The 13,615-nt window shown below is 38.7% G+C and overlaps 1 protein-coding gene across 1 annotated transcript in view; it reads left to right on the top strand.

The window, feature by feature from the left end:
• Positions 1-13,615, top strand: part of SPIDR (scaffold protein involved in DNA repair) — a 490,431-nt gene that overhangs the window by 83,720 nt on the left and 393,096 nt on the right. The window lies entirely within an intron of this gene.

The raw sequence follows: 13,615 nt of genomic DNA, 5'->3' as shown, positions 1-13,615 counted from the left end.
TTGGTGTGGATCTCTTTGGGTTCATCTTATTTGGAACTTTCTGGGCTTTCTGGACCAAGATGTCTCTTTCCTTCTCTGGGCTAGGGAAATTTTCAGCCATTATTTCTTCAAATAAGTTTTCTACCCTTTTCTCTGTCATCTCCTTCTGCAACAGATATAATGTGAATGTTAGTCTGCTTTCCAATTACTTCCTGAGGCTGTCTTCACTTTTTTTCATTCTCTTTTTGCTGCTCTGATTGGGTGATCTCCAGTGCCGTGTCTTGAGTTCAATTGATTCCTCTGCTTTATTCAGTCTGCTGCTGAACCCCTTTGGTGCATTTTTTTTGGTTCAGTTATTGCATTCTTCAGTTCTATGACTTTTGTTTGGTTCTTTCTTATATTTTCTAATGCTTTTTTTGACATTCTGACTTCAAAAAAGTGTTTATTCTTCTCCCAAGTTCAGTAAGTATCTTTATGATTATTACTTTGAATTCTTTATCGGGTAAGTTACCTACCTCTGTTTCATAAGGATTCTTTTCTGAGGCTTTATCTTAATTTTTCACTTACAACACATTCCTGTTTCTTCATTTTGCTGTATATTAGCTGAAACAGTCACCTCTCCCAGTCTTGAAGGAATGGTCTCTTGTAGGAAATGAACTTTGACATTCAACCTTATCCTAGTCCTTTGTTGTCTCTTGATTTTTTATGATTGTCCAAGCAGCCTAATTTATTTTATTTATTTTTTAATTTTTTATTTTATTTATTTATTTTGTAAGTACGCTTCATGCCCAGCACAGAATCCAACACTAGGCTTGAACTCATGACGCTGAAATCAAGACCAGAGCTGAGATGCTCAAGAGTCAGAGGCTCAACTGCCTGAGCCAACCAGGTGCCCCCAGCCTAACTTATTTTTAATAAGTTACTCAGGATGTGCCAAGACTGGTCAGTTCCCATAGGGGAATATCTCAGCTAGCACGAAATCGAGGCTGATTGGAAGCCAGATCTTTAGGCAGGAGCTTTTCAAGTATGCAAATATAGACAGTTCTGAGGGACCACAAGTGTAAGCCTTCCTGGCCACCAGAGCAGGAGATCTATAGTAGTCCTCTAGATAGCAGTTGTAAAACTCAATACTCCAGGCTAGTGTATAAGCTTCCTTTGGGGAGATACTGGCAAGCTGTAGTGAGGGAGAGGGAGGGCCGAATGATGGTGTCCACCTACTTATGTTCTGTTTGAGTACCCGTATCCTCTAGATGTATGCCAAACTTGAATTTGTTCATCAGTCTAAAGCACCAGGACAAGCAAATAGGTCTCTTTTAACAGACTGGGGGTTTCATTCTATTGTTTATACAGTGCCCTGTGGGTTGGCACCCTGCCAAGAACTGCCCCTCAAATTGTTAAAAGTCCCATGAGACTCAGGAATAAAGGCTCCCCCCGGCCAGAGTCAGAGCCTGACCAGAGCCAAGCATTCAAGGGCCCTGCCCTGTGTGGCAGCCATAAACACTGGGACACCAGATATAAGAAGTGGGACACAAACATGTAAGAGCTCCCTTCTAAGAGACTGTTGCTCTGGATTGCAACAGAAGGCGAGCATGAACATAGCACCTGCCTTCTGAGATATCTGGTAAGGTTTGCAGTCAGCCCTTAGATGTGTGTTTAATTAGCAGCCTGTCCCTCAGGCTGCAGCTATGATGATATGCTTATAGGCCTCTTTCATAGATGGACTTAGCTCCTGGGTCTGTTGCTTCTTGCTGTGCCCTGAGCTGTTTAAGAACTCTTTCGCCATTGGTTATAGTCTTATGAAACCTGTGAACATAAGCCCCATTGGCCACTTGAAGCAGGTGATGTAGACATATTCCCAGGCAGCAGCTGTAAAGGTGCCAGACAAGAATATAAGCTTCTCTCTGAGAAGCTAGTATCTGAGAGATACCAGTAAGCTAGAGCAAGGCAGAGGGAGAATACAAAGATTGTACCCAATGGCTTTTGTTTCCTGAAAGCATGTCTATAGGGACCTACATGTATATTAGACCAGAAACCTGTCCCTCAAGCCAAAGCTCTTGGACAAGCAAATAGACCACTTTCTCAGAAACACTAGTGTGTGTTTTACTCTGCTATGTGTACAGAGCCCTCAAGGTAGTATTCTGCCAAGAACTGCCTCCAATTGTAGAGTGCCTTGGGATCTAGGAACACAAACCTCCTTGACCATAAGAGCCAGGCTATCAAGGAGCACCCCTGGGGTGCAACTACAAAAACTGAGGCACCAGATGTGTGTAAAAACTCCCCTTCAGGAGATAGTAGTGCTGCAGAGAGTGGAAGAGTGAGGGTGCTAAGATGGTACCCTCTAAGGAAAAAGAAAAATGGCTCCTAATGGCTTTAGCAAAGCGGAGGGAGAGCACACAGATGGTACCTACTTGTTGGAGGATTAAAATGGCACTCACCATGAACAAAAAAATTCTAGTGTTAAAAAAATAAGATAGGAACTTTGCTTTATAGCAAAGTTGAGGGAGTACTTAAAAATGGCACCCAGCAGCAGCACTTCCCTATTTTGAGAGTATCCCAGTCGGCCCCAGCCCCTCAGATGACACTCAAAGATTAGCAAATGTATTTCTTTGACATCGGGTCTGGGTGCTTTTCAAACAGCTGTGTCTGGGCTGGGTGGTGGGGTGAGTGAGTCCGAGCATGACCACTTTAGGAGATGTTTCTCAGTTTGGTACAGCTCTGTCAGTCTTGTGGATCCAAGTCCAGTTGTTTGTCAAAGCCACGTTTTATCATCTCTCAGATGCAAGTCTGAAGAGTTGGGGTACCTGATGTGGGGTATGAACCACTGGCTCCTCAGGGAGAAGCTTTGGGTTTGTTAGTTCCCTCCCAATTATGGTTTGCTGCACTGGGGTCGGGTTTATGGCAAGACTGCATCACTGCCTCTCCCACCCACCTTGGTGTGGCTGCGTCATTATTTTAGCAGGCCTTTTCTCTTCAGGGGGAAATTGACAAGTTGATTGTGAAACTTGTAGAGCAGTGTTGAAGAATTACAAAGTGGATGGCTTATACTACCTGAAGTAATCAAGATAGCGATAGTGTAAATGATATACAGATAGTGGATAAAGATATACAGATAGCTCAGTGGAACAGAATAGAGAGCTGAAAATTATTTTTGATGAAGAAAGCAATCCAATGGGGTAAAACAAAGGCTTTTAAATAATGCCAGAGCAATTGAATATTCATATAAATAAAGTCACCTTGACCCCCTATCTCATATACATAAACGTTAAGATGGATCATAGATCAAAATGTAAAAGTTCAGCCATTAAACTTCTAGGAGAAAAAGTAGAGAATAGCAAAGCTTTCTTTGGTAGGCTACAAAAAGCACAAGTATTTTTTTTTAAGAAAGCACTGTAAATTAAAATCCATCACAACAAAAAAAAATTTTAGCACCATTAACAGATAGAGAAAATAATAAACATTTATCTGTAAAGTACTTGTATCCAGACTGTACAGAGAACCCCTACAACAATAAAAGGACTACTTAATCCACTGGAGAAATATTACAACAGATGCTTCATAAATGATGCTATGTGCATAGTCAGTGAGTATAATAGACTTCAACATATGAATTTTGGGGGGGGACACATTTCAGCCCATAGCAGTTTTATAAAGAGAAATAAAAAAATAACATTATTTTTTAAGTTTGTATTTAAATTCTAGTTGTTAATATACAGTGTAATATTAGTTTTAGGTGTCCAATGTAGTGACTTAACACTTACATACAGTACCCGGTACTCATCACAAGTACACTCCTTAATACCCATCCTCCTGCCCACGTCCCCTCAGGTAATCACCAGTTTGTTCTCTATAGTTAAGAGTCTGTTTCTTGGATTTTCTCTCTCTCTTTTTTTTTTTCCTTTTGCTCATATTTTTTGTTTCTTAAATTCCACATTTGAGTGAAATCATATGGTATTTGTCTTTCTTTGACTAACTTATTTTGCTTAGCATAATACTCTCTAGTTCCATCCATGTAGTTGCAAATGGCAAGATTTCATTTTTTTTAAGGTTGAATAATCCATGTGTGTGTGTGTGTATGTATGCACGTACATACTGCCATCTTCTTTACCCATTCACTAGTCGATGGACACTTGGGCTGTTTCTATGATTTGGCTAATATAGATAATGTTGCTGTAAACATTGGGGTGCATGTATCCCTTTGAATTAGTGTTTTTTCTATTCTTTGGGTAAATGCTAGTAGTGCAATTGCTGGATCATAGGGTAGTCCTATTTTTAACTTTTTGAGAAACCTCCATACTGTTTTCTAGAGTGGTGCACCAATTTGCATTCCCACCAACGGTGCAGGAATGTACTTCTCATCCTCACCAAAACCTGTTGTTACTTGTGTTGTTGATTTTAGCCCTTCTGATAGGTGTGAGGTGATATCTCATTGTAGTTTTGATAAACAGAGAACTGGTTATTCTTAAGTATATGAGTTTTCAGTTAGAATGTTGGGTTGGGAATGTGCAGTGGAAGGATGCCTGGGTGGCTCAGTCAGTTAGCATCCAACTCTTGATTTCGGCTCAGGTCATGATCTCACAGTTTGTGAGATAAAACCCCACTTCGGGCTCTGTGCTGACAGCCTGCTTTTGGGATTCTCTCTCTCTGCCCCTCCCCCACTCATACCCTGTTCTCTCTAAACATAAAAAAAAAAAAACATTAAAAAAATGTACAGTGGGTTGTTGATGTCGCTTGGAGTGTTTGGGAAAGAACACAGCATTGGATGCTGATTTGGAGAGCAGTTGCTTAGAGGTACTATATTAAAATGAAAAGAACATAATGGGGGACACCTGGGTGGCTCAGTCCATTAAGTGTGGGGCTCTTGACTTCGGCTGAGGTCATGATCTCATGGTTTGTGGGTTTGACCCCCCACGTCGGGGTCCCTGCTGACAGCACAAAGCCTGCTTGGCATTCTCTTTCCCTCTCTCTCTGCCCCTCCCCCACTAGTGTGCTCTATCTCTCTCAAAATAAATAAACTTAAAGAATAAAGAACATAAGGAAATTTCTTTTTCTCTTCAGTCTGAATCTATATTTTTGGGAGCAAGAGGAAAAAATAGCATAAAAATGTAAAAATTCTTAGAATGTATGAAGAATTGAGCCCACAAGAGGAATTAGAATAATAAGATTTGTTATTCATGGATTTATTTCAGTAGTTTTTTCACAGTTTATTTTTCCTTTTTCAAATGCCAGCAATTTTTAATTTTTTTTTTTTTTTTCAATGTTTATTTATTTTTGGGACAGAGAGAGACAGAGCATGAACGGGGGAGGGGCAGAGAGAGAGGGAGACACAGAATCGGAAACAGGCTCCAGGCTCTGAGCCATCAGCCCAGAGCCCGACGCGGGGCTCGAACTCACGGACCGCGAGATCGTGACCTGGCTGAAGTCGGACGCTTAACCGACTGCGCCACCCAGGCGCCCCAACAATTTTTAAAACATTAACTATAATGAAAATTTTTTTCAGATTATAAATGTTTTGGGAAGGATTTACCTACTTCTGATTAAACAAACTTTTTGAGTACCAGAGCCAAAAAGACATCTTCTGTGGTGCTCCAGAAAAATCCCACCCCTCCCTTTTTCCCTTGCTGCTCTAGTTAAGACAGCTATGACTGAGGCATCTGGGATTTGTGCTCTTTCCGTAAGACTAGAAGACTCTGCCAGTCTTGGGTCCCCTGATGTGCTGATGTAGGAGCACTGTCTTTTTCTGTTTTTCCTTAAACGCCTCTGAGACCTCTAGGTTGTTGAACTTTCCATGGCTCTCAGCTCTATTTCAGAGGTTATCCAAGGAGAAGAAAGGCAGCTTCTTGAAGAACTAAAGTTGATAATAAGATGATGGTCAAATGACTTTACTATCTCTCTTCTTTTGACCATTTCTGTATCTTTGCACAAAAGAATTAAGCTACATCCACTCACTTTCTTTTATACAATAAAGTGCAAGTGTTTGCTTTCCATCTGAATGAACCCTTTTCCAGTAGTACAGCATTTAAATATAAATTTAAGAACTGGTCCCAGGTTCACCAAATTAAAGACTGATTTAGCTGACTGTTTATCCTTAGAACAATCACACTATGGATTTTATTTTCCTAAACCTTCCAGGTTTTTCAGGTATTGCCTTCTGATAGGGCTGGAAAGGGCTGCCTGTTATGGTTTTTTAAAAGAGGAGATTCCAGGGCTCTGCTGCTATGACTACAATTTAAAACTAGCCCTTCAGCAGACAGCTGGAGAAACTAATCACTGAGTGGAGTAAGCTGGAGCTGACAATAAGTGTCAAAGAAGTCAGGGTAGAACGAGTGGAGGCAATTACTAGTGATATATGGGAGACTCATTAACACTAGTGCCACCTTCTGAATTTGAAATTATTATTCTACTTTTTGAAGTTCTTTTTATGAAATCCTATGTGTACCCCTTCATTCAGAAAGTCCTCTGACGTCAGGTCATTTAGTCTGATACAAGGCAATCGGTTTATTTCTAAAGGTTAGTACTTAATCTATATAAATGGTGAAAAACATTATTTCATAATCATCAGTTTTAGTTGTTAGCACTCCAGTTGCTCCTGACTTTCTTTAAAAAATAAATAATATACTGGGGTCAATGAGATGATTATATTTTTTGTCTCAAGTAAAAGTATGTTAGTTGTTTAGTATCAAAATGATAAATATATAACACATATTAAAATAGTACTTTATTAAAGTTGCTTATCTCACCAAGGAGACGGTGCAGGTCACTGGCCATAAGTAGCCTTTCAGTTAAGAACAATAGTGTAAGACTTTATCCATTTCTTTTTTCTTATTTTGTAATATCAACTGTAATGTCTCCTCTTTCATTTCTAATTTTATTTATTTGAGTCTAGTTAAAGGTTTGACAGTTATTTATATTTTAAGCAAATCAGCTTTTAATTTTATTGATCCTTTCTGTTGTTTTTCTGGTCCCTGTCTTATTTATTTCTGCTCTGATTTTTTATGATTTCCTTCTCCCAACTTTGGGCTTAATTTGTTGCTCTTTATTTAATTCCCTAATGTTTAAAGTTAGATTGTTTATTTGAGATCTGATTTTCTAATATATGAGTTTATTGCTATAAAATTTCCTCTCAGAACTGCTTTTGCTGATCCCACAAAATTTGATACATTGTATTTTAATTTTCATTTGTTTTGAGATAACTTTTTGTTTCCTTTTTGCTTTCTTCTTTGACTCATTGGTTGTTTAGAAATGTGCTGTTCAGTTTCCACATATTTGAAGATCTACCCACTTTCTTCTGGTTGATTTCTAATTTTATACCTTGTGGTCAGAGAAGACCACAACTATCTTCTTTGATAGTTGGTATGATTTCAGTGTTCTTAAATTTGCTAAGATTAGGGGCGCCTGGGTGGCACAGTCGGTTAAGCGTCCGACTTCAGCCAGGTCACGATCTCGCGGTCCGTGAGTTCGAGCCCCGCGTCGGGCTCTGGGCTGATGGCTCAGAGCCTGGAGCCTGTTTCTGATTCTGTGTCTCCCTCTCTCTCTGACCCTCCCCCGTTCATGCTCTGTCTCTCTCTGTCCCAAAAATAAATAAACGTTGAAAAAAAAAATTTGCTAAGATTAGTTTTGTGGCTTATTATTTGATGTATCCTGGAGAATGTTCCATGTTCAGTTGAGAAGAATATGTATTCTGCTCTGTTGAGTGGAATGTTCTACATGAGTCTGTTAAGTCTATTTATTCTAACATATGGTTCAATTCCAGTGTTTCCTTGATTTTCTTTCTGGATGATCTATCCATGGTCAATAGTGGGGTCTTGAAGTCCCCTACTATTATTGTATTGTCTATTTCTCTCTTAAGATCCTGTTAGTATTTGCTTAAGTATTTTTTGTGCTTACACATTGGGAACATATATATTAATGGTTGTTATATCTTCTTGATGTATTGATCCATTTATTATATACTGTCATTCTTTGTCTCTTGTTACTGTTTTGGCTTGAAGTCTATTTTATGTGATATAAATAGGATTACAAATATGGCTACACCCACTTTGTTTTGGTTATCATTTGCTTGGAGTACCATTTTTCAGCTCTTCACTTTGAGTGTTTGTCTTTTCAACTCAAATGAGTCTCCTGAAGGCATCATATATTTGGGCTGTTTTTTTGGTTTTTTTTTGTTTTTTTTTGTTTTTTTTTTTTTCTTTTTTAAATCCATCCAACTATTCAGTGCCTTTTGATTGGTGACTTTAATCCATTTACACTTATGGTAATTATTGATGTATGAGGACTTACTGCTGTCATTTTATGTTTTGTGTTTGGTTGTTTCATATATTCATTCTTTCTTTTTCTTTGTGTTTCTGTTTACTTTTAAGTTGGTGGTTTTCTAAGATGATTTCTCAGAGTATCCCCTTTTTTTACATTTTGTGTCTTTCTCTAGATATTTGTTTTGTGGTTACCATGAGGTTTGTATAAAATATCTCATAGGTAAAATAATCCTTTTTCTGATGATGACAATTTATCTTTCTTTTTATTTTTTTTAATGTTTATTTTTGAGAGAGAGTGAGAGGGAGCAAGCGAGTGTGCATATGAGCAGGGAAGGGGCGGGGTGGCATGTGGTGGGAAGAGGAGAAAGAATCCCAAGCAGACTTTGTGCTATCAGTACAGCGCCTGATGCAGGGTTTGATCCAGTGAACTGTGAGATCATGACCTAAGCGGAAATTAAGAGTCGGCTTCTTAACTGACTGAGCCACCCAGACACCCCTCTTCATTTTTCTATACAAATTACATCACTTTTCTTCTCCTCTTTTAATTTTGTTGCTACAAATTATCCCTTTTTATGCTTTTGAATTTGTTACTCAATGTAGTAGCTATAATTATTGTTAATAATGTTTTCCCTTCAACATGTATGCTGTAATTGTTTAATGCCCTATTCTAAAACAGAGTTAAAATGTTCTGGTTCTGTCTGTTTATCACCTTTCTCAAATTTGGGGATCCTTTGTCTTTTATTTCAGGTGAAAAGCTCCTTTCAGCATTTCTTGTAAGGCAAATTTAATTGTGGTGAACTTCTGCAGTGTTTGTCTGGGAAGTCCTACATTTCTGCTTCGTATCTGAAGCATAACTTTGCTGGATAGAGTATTTTTGCCTGGCAGTTTTTATTTTTCAATACTTTGGAATATGTCACTCTACTTTCTCCTGACCTCTAGGGTTTCTTTTTTTCTTTTTTCTTTTTTCTTTTGTAATTTTTATTATTATTATTATTTAATATTTATTTTTGAGAGACAGAGTGTGAGCAGGGAGGGACAGAGAGAGAGGGAGACACAGAATCTGAAGCAGGCTTCAGGCTCTGAGCTGTCAGCACAGAGCCTGACATGGAGCTCGAACTCAAAAACCGTAAGATTATGACCTAAGCCGAAGTTGGACGCTCAACCAACGGAGCCACCCAGGCACCCCATGACCTGTAGAGTTTCTGATGAGAAATCTCATAATCTAGTGGGGGTTCGTTTGTAAGTTAATTTTTCCCCCCCTGGCTGCCTTTAAGATTCTTTGTTTATTATTGACTTTTTACAGTTTCATAATAATGTGTCTTGGAGAAGGTCTCTTATATTGAGGTAGTAAGATGATCTTTTAGCTTTGTGGACTGTTTATTTCTACTTGTATTTTCTCAGGTTTAGTAAATTTTCAACTGTTTTAAAAATAACCTCTCTGGGGAGCCTGGGTATCTCAGTTGGTTAGGCGACTGACTTTAGCTCAGGTCATGATCTTGCAGTTCATGGGTTCAAACCCGGTGTCCGGCTCTGTGATGACAGTTCAGAGCCTGGAGTCCGCTTTAAATTCTCTGTTTCTCTCTGTCTGTCTCTCCCCCACTAGTGTGCTCTCTCTCTCTCTCTCTCTCTCTCTCTTTCTCTATCTTGAAAATGAACACTAATTTTTTTTTTTAAATAGCCTCTCTTCCTCTTTCTAGTATACATTTTATGCTGTTTTTAATTTTAGACAGAGAGAGCACAAACGGTGTAGAGGGCAAGAGGGAAAGAGAGATCTTAAGCAGGCTACGTGCTCAGCATAGAGCCTGACACAGGGATCAATGCCATGACTGTGGGATCATGACCTGAGCCAAAATCAAGAGTTGGATGCTCAACCACCTGAGCCACCTAGGCACCCCCATTTTATTCTAATGTTAGCTCTCCTAATGGAGTCTGATAGTTCTTCTTGGATTTCCTCATTAAAAAAAAATTTTTAGTTCTCTTTCTTCTACCTGAATCATTTCTAGATTCCTGTCTTCCAGAGAGCTTAGTCTCTCTTCCATCTCATCTGCTCTATTACCAATGCTTTCTAATGCATTCTTCTCATTGATTGAGTTCTTCATCTTAAGAATTTCTCTTGGTTCTTTTATAGGGTTTTAATCTCTTTGGTAAAGTACTTCTATTTATTAATTTTATTGACATTTGAGTTCCGTTATTGCCTTTCTGATTTTTCTTGTAGTTTATTGATTTCTTCATTATAGCTATTCTGAAATTTCTATTAGATCCCATTCTTACATGACTTTGTGTTTGGTTGTTGTGGAATTGGTGTTTTATGTTTGTGATACCATATTGCTGTGATTTTTCATTATGTTTCATAAAATGTGCCTCTCCCAGTGCATTTGAAGTAGTGAACACCTTTTAAAAAAATTTTTATTTATTTTGAGAGGGAGAGAGCAAGTGAGCAGGGGAGATGCAGAGAGAGAGAGAGAGAGAGAGAGAGAGAGAGAGAGAGAGAGAGAATCCCAAGCAGGCTCCATGCTGTTTGTGCAGAGCCAGATGCAGGGCTTGAACCTCCAAACCCTGAGATCATGACCTGAGCTGAAATCAAGAGTTGGATGCTTAACCAACTGAGCCACCCAGGCACTCTAAAAGTAGTGAACACCTTTCTTATATAGGTAAAGTTTTGTTTTTGCTTTAATTTTTAACAATTTAACAGGTTGGCAGTCAGAAGCTTTTCTGCAGTCAGGTGGCACTATAGCACAAGTTTTTGTTTCTCTTACCTGGCGTGCCTTCTGGCTATATTTGGGAGCATGTTTTCCACCCCTATCCCCTCTGCCATAAGGTCACTAGCACCCTTCTCATTTCTTGTGCTGCTGGGGTCTCAAGGTTGCAGGCCCAGTCCCAATTCCAGGGTTGCTGGGGTCATGGGCATGGGGATAAGGGAGTCACTGGCCAGCTACCACTGCTAGGGATACCAGGCTCAAAGGCACTGGGGTCATGGGCACTGCCATTCCTGGAATCACTGGGGTCACCAGGTGCTGCTTCTGCTCTTCTCCAAGTTCTGCTGCCTCCACAGGTCCAATCCACCCATATTCAGATGTACATGTGTATAGATCTCTCAATTCTGGCATGCTGTGCCAAGGATCCTTTGTTGGTCTATGGAGATACTACTGGTTGTATATTGAAGGAGGGAGACAAAGGGAAAGACTCATGGCACAATGATGCTGATGTTACTCAGAACCTTTTTATTTTCTTGATAACGTTCTTAGAAGCAAAAAAAAAAATATTTTAAGCCCAGTTTTTATCTATTTTTTCTCCTGTTGCTCACGCTTTTGGTGTCATATCTAAGAATTTGTTGCCAAATTCACAGTCTTGAAGATTTACAGCTGTGTTTTTTCCCTAAGAGTTTTATAGTTTTTTCTCATATAGTTAGGTAATTGGTCCATTTTGAGTTAATTTTTGTGTGTTGCGTGAGGCAGGGATCCACCTTCATTCTTCCCTGTGAAAATCCTACTGTCCAAGCACCATTTGTTGAAAAGACTATTCTTTTCATTGTTGAAAAGACTTTTCTTGCACTGAAAAGTCATGAACCCCTTGTTGATAAAATCATTTGGCATAGATGTGTTGGTTTGTTTTTGGACTCTCAGTTCTGTTTAATAAAACAGTAAAACAGTCTGTATATCCTTATGCCAGAACCAGAATGTTTTGATTACTTGTACCTGTATAGTAAGTTTTGAAATTGAGAAGTAGGAGTCCTCTAAGTTTGATCTTCTTTTCAATATTATTTTGGTAATTCAGGGCCTCTAGCAATTCCATATGAATTTGAGAACTTTCCCATTTAGGTGAAAAAGGCTATTGGAAGTTTTAGGGATTGCATTTAATGTATATATCATTTTGGTTAATAGTGCCATTTTAACAGTATTAAATTATCCAATCCGTGAACATGGAGTGTCTTAACATTTATTTAGATCTCCTTGATTTTTTTCCAGCAATGTTTTTTAAAATTTTTTTTAATGTTTATTTATTTTTGAGAGAGAGCGCGAGCGCCTGTGCGCACAAGCTGGGGAGGGGTGGAGAGAGAGGGAGACACAGAATCCAACGCAGGCTGTAGACTCTGAGCTGTCAGCACACCAACTGTAAGATCATGACCTGAGCCAAAGTCGAATGCTTAACCAACTGAGTCACTCAGGCACCCCTCCAGCAATATTTTTTAATTTTCAAATGTATATATAGGCCTTTTACCTCGTTGTTTAAATTTATTTCTCATGTATTCTTTCTGATGCCCTTTTTTATGGATTTCTAGGATTTTCTGTATACAAGATTATGCCACCAGCAAATAAGAGAGTTCTGTTCTGTTTGCCATTTATTTCTTTTTTCATGTTTGCTTTGGTTAGAATATCCAGTACAACATTGAGTAGAAGTAGCAAAGTGGTCATTTTTACCTCATTCCTCACCCAAGAGGAAAGCTTTCAGTTTTTCTCTATTGGATATGATATTGCTTTTGAGCTTTTTATAAATATTCTGTATCTGGATGAGGAAGTTTCTTTCTTTTTTTTTTTTTTTAACATATATTCATTTTTTGAGAGATAGAGAGAGACAGAGTATGAGCAGGGGAGGGGCCAAGAGAGAGGGAGACACAGACCCAAAGCATGCTTCAGGCTCTGAGCTTTCAGCACAGAGCCCAACGTGGGGCTCAAACTCAAGAACCTTGAGATCATGACCTGAGCCGAAGTCGGATGCTCAACCAACTGAGCCACCCAGGTACCCTGAGGAAGTTCCTTTGTGTTCCTAGATTCTTTTTAATCATGAAAGGGTGTTGGATTTTGTAAAGTGCTTTTTCTACATTAATTGAAATGATCATGTTACTTTACCCCCTTCATTCCATTGATGTAGTGTATTACATTAATTGTTTTTCATATATATACCACTCTTTGATTGCTGAGATGGATCTCACTTGATCATGGTGCATATTCTTTCAGTGTGGTGCTGGATTTATTTTTAAGGGATATTAATCTGTAGTTTTTTTTTCCTGTGGTAGGGTCTCTGTATGGCCTTTGTATCAGGGTAATTCTGGTCTTATAGAGTAAGTTAGGAAGTTTTCCTTCCTTTTCTGTTTTTTGAAGGGGTTTAGAAGGATTGGTGTTGTTAATTCTTCTTTAAGTGTTTGGTAGAAATAATAACCAGTGAAGCCATCTAGGCCTTGCATTTCTTAACAGGAGCACTTTTTGATTATTGATTTAACTTCTACTTGTTATAATTCTGCTTAGATTTTTCTGTTGAGTCAGTTTTCATTTGGTGGTGTGTATGTTTCTAGGAATTTGTCCATCTCTTATAGATTATCTAACTTGGTGTACAGCTTGTTCGTGGTATTCTTATTTTTTTTTTTTAAGTGTTTTTTTTTTTTTTTTTGG

Source organism: Leopardus geoffroyi, chromosome C3 (genome assembly GCF_018350155.1).
Source record: "Leopardus geoffroyi isolate Oge1 chromosome C3, O.geoffroyi_Oge1_pat1.0, whole genome shotgun sequence".
Taxonomy (NCBI): Eukaryota; Metazoa; Chordata; class Mammalia; order Carnivora; family Felidae; genus Leopardus; species Leopardus geoffroyi.
Note: the sequence above shows the minus strand (reverse complement) of the source record. Positions and strands in the feature narration are given on the sequence as shown.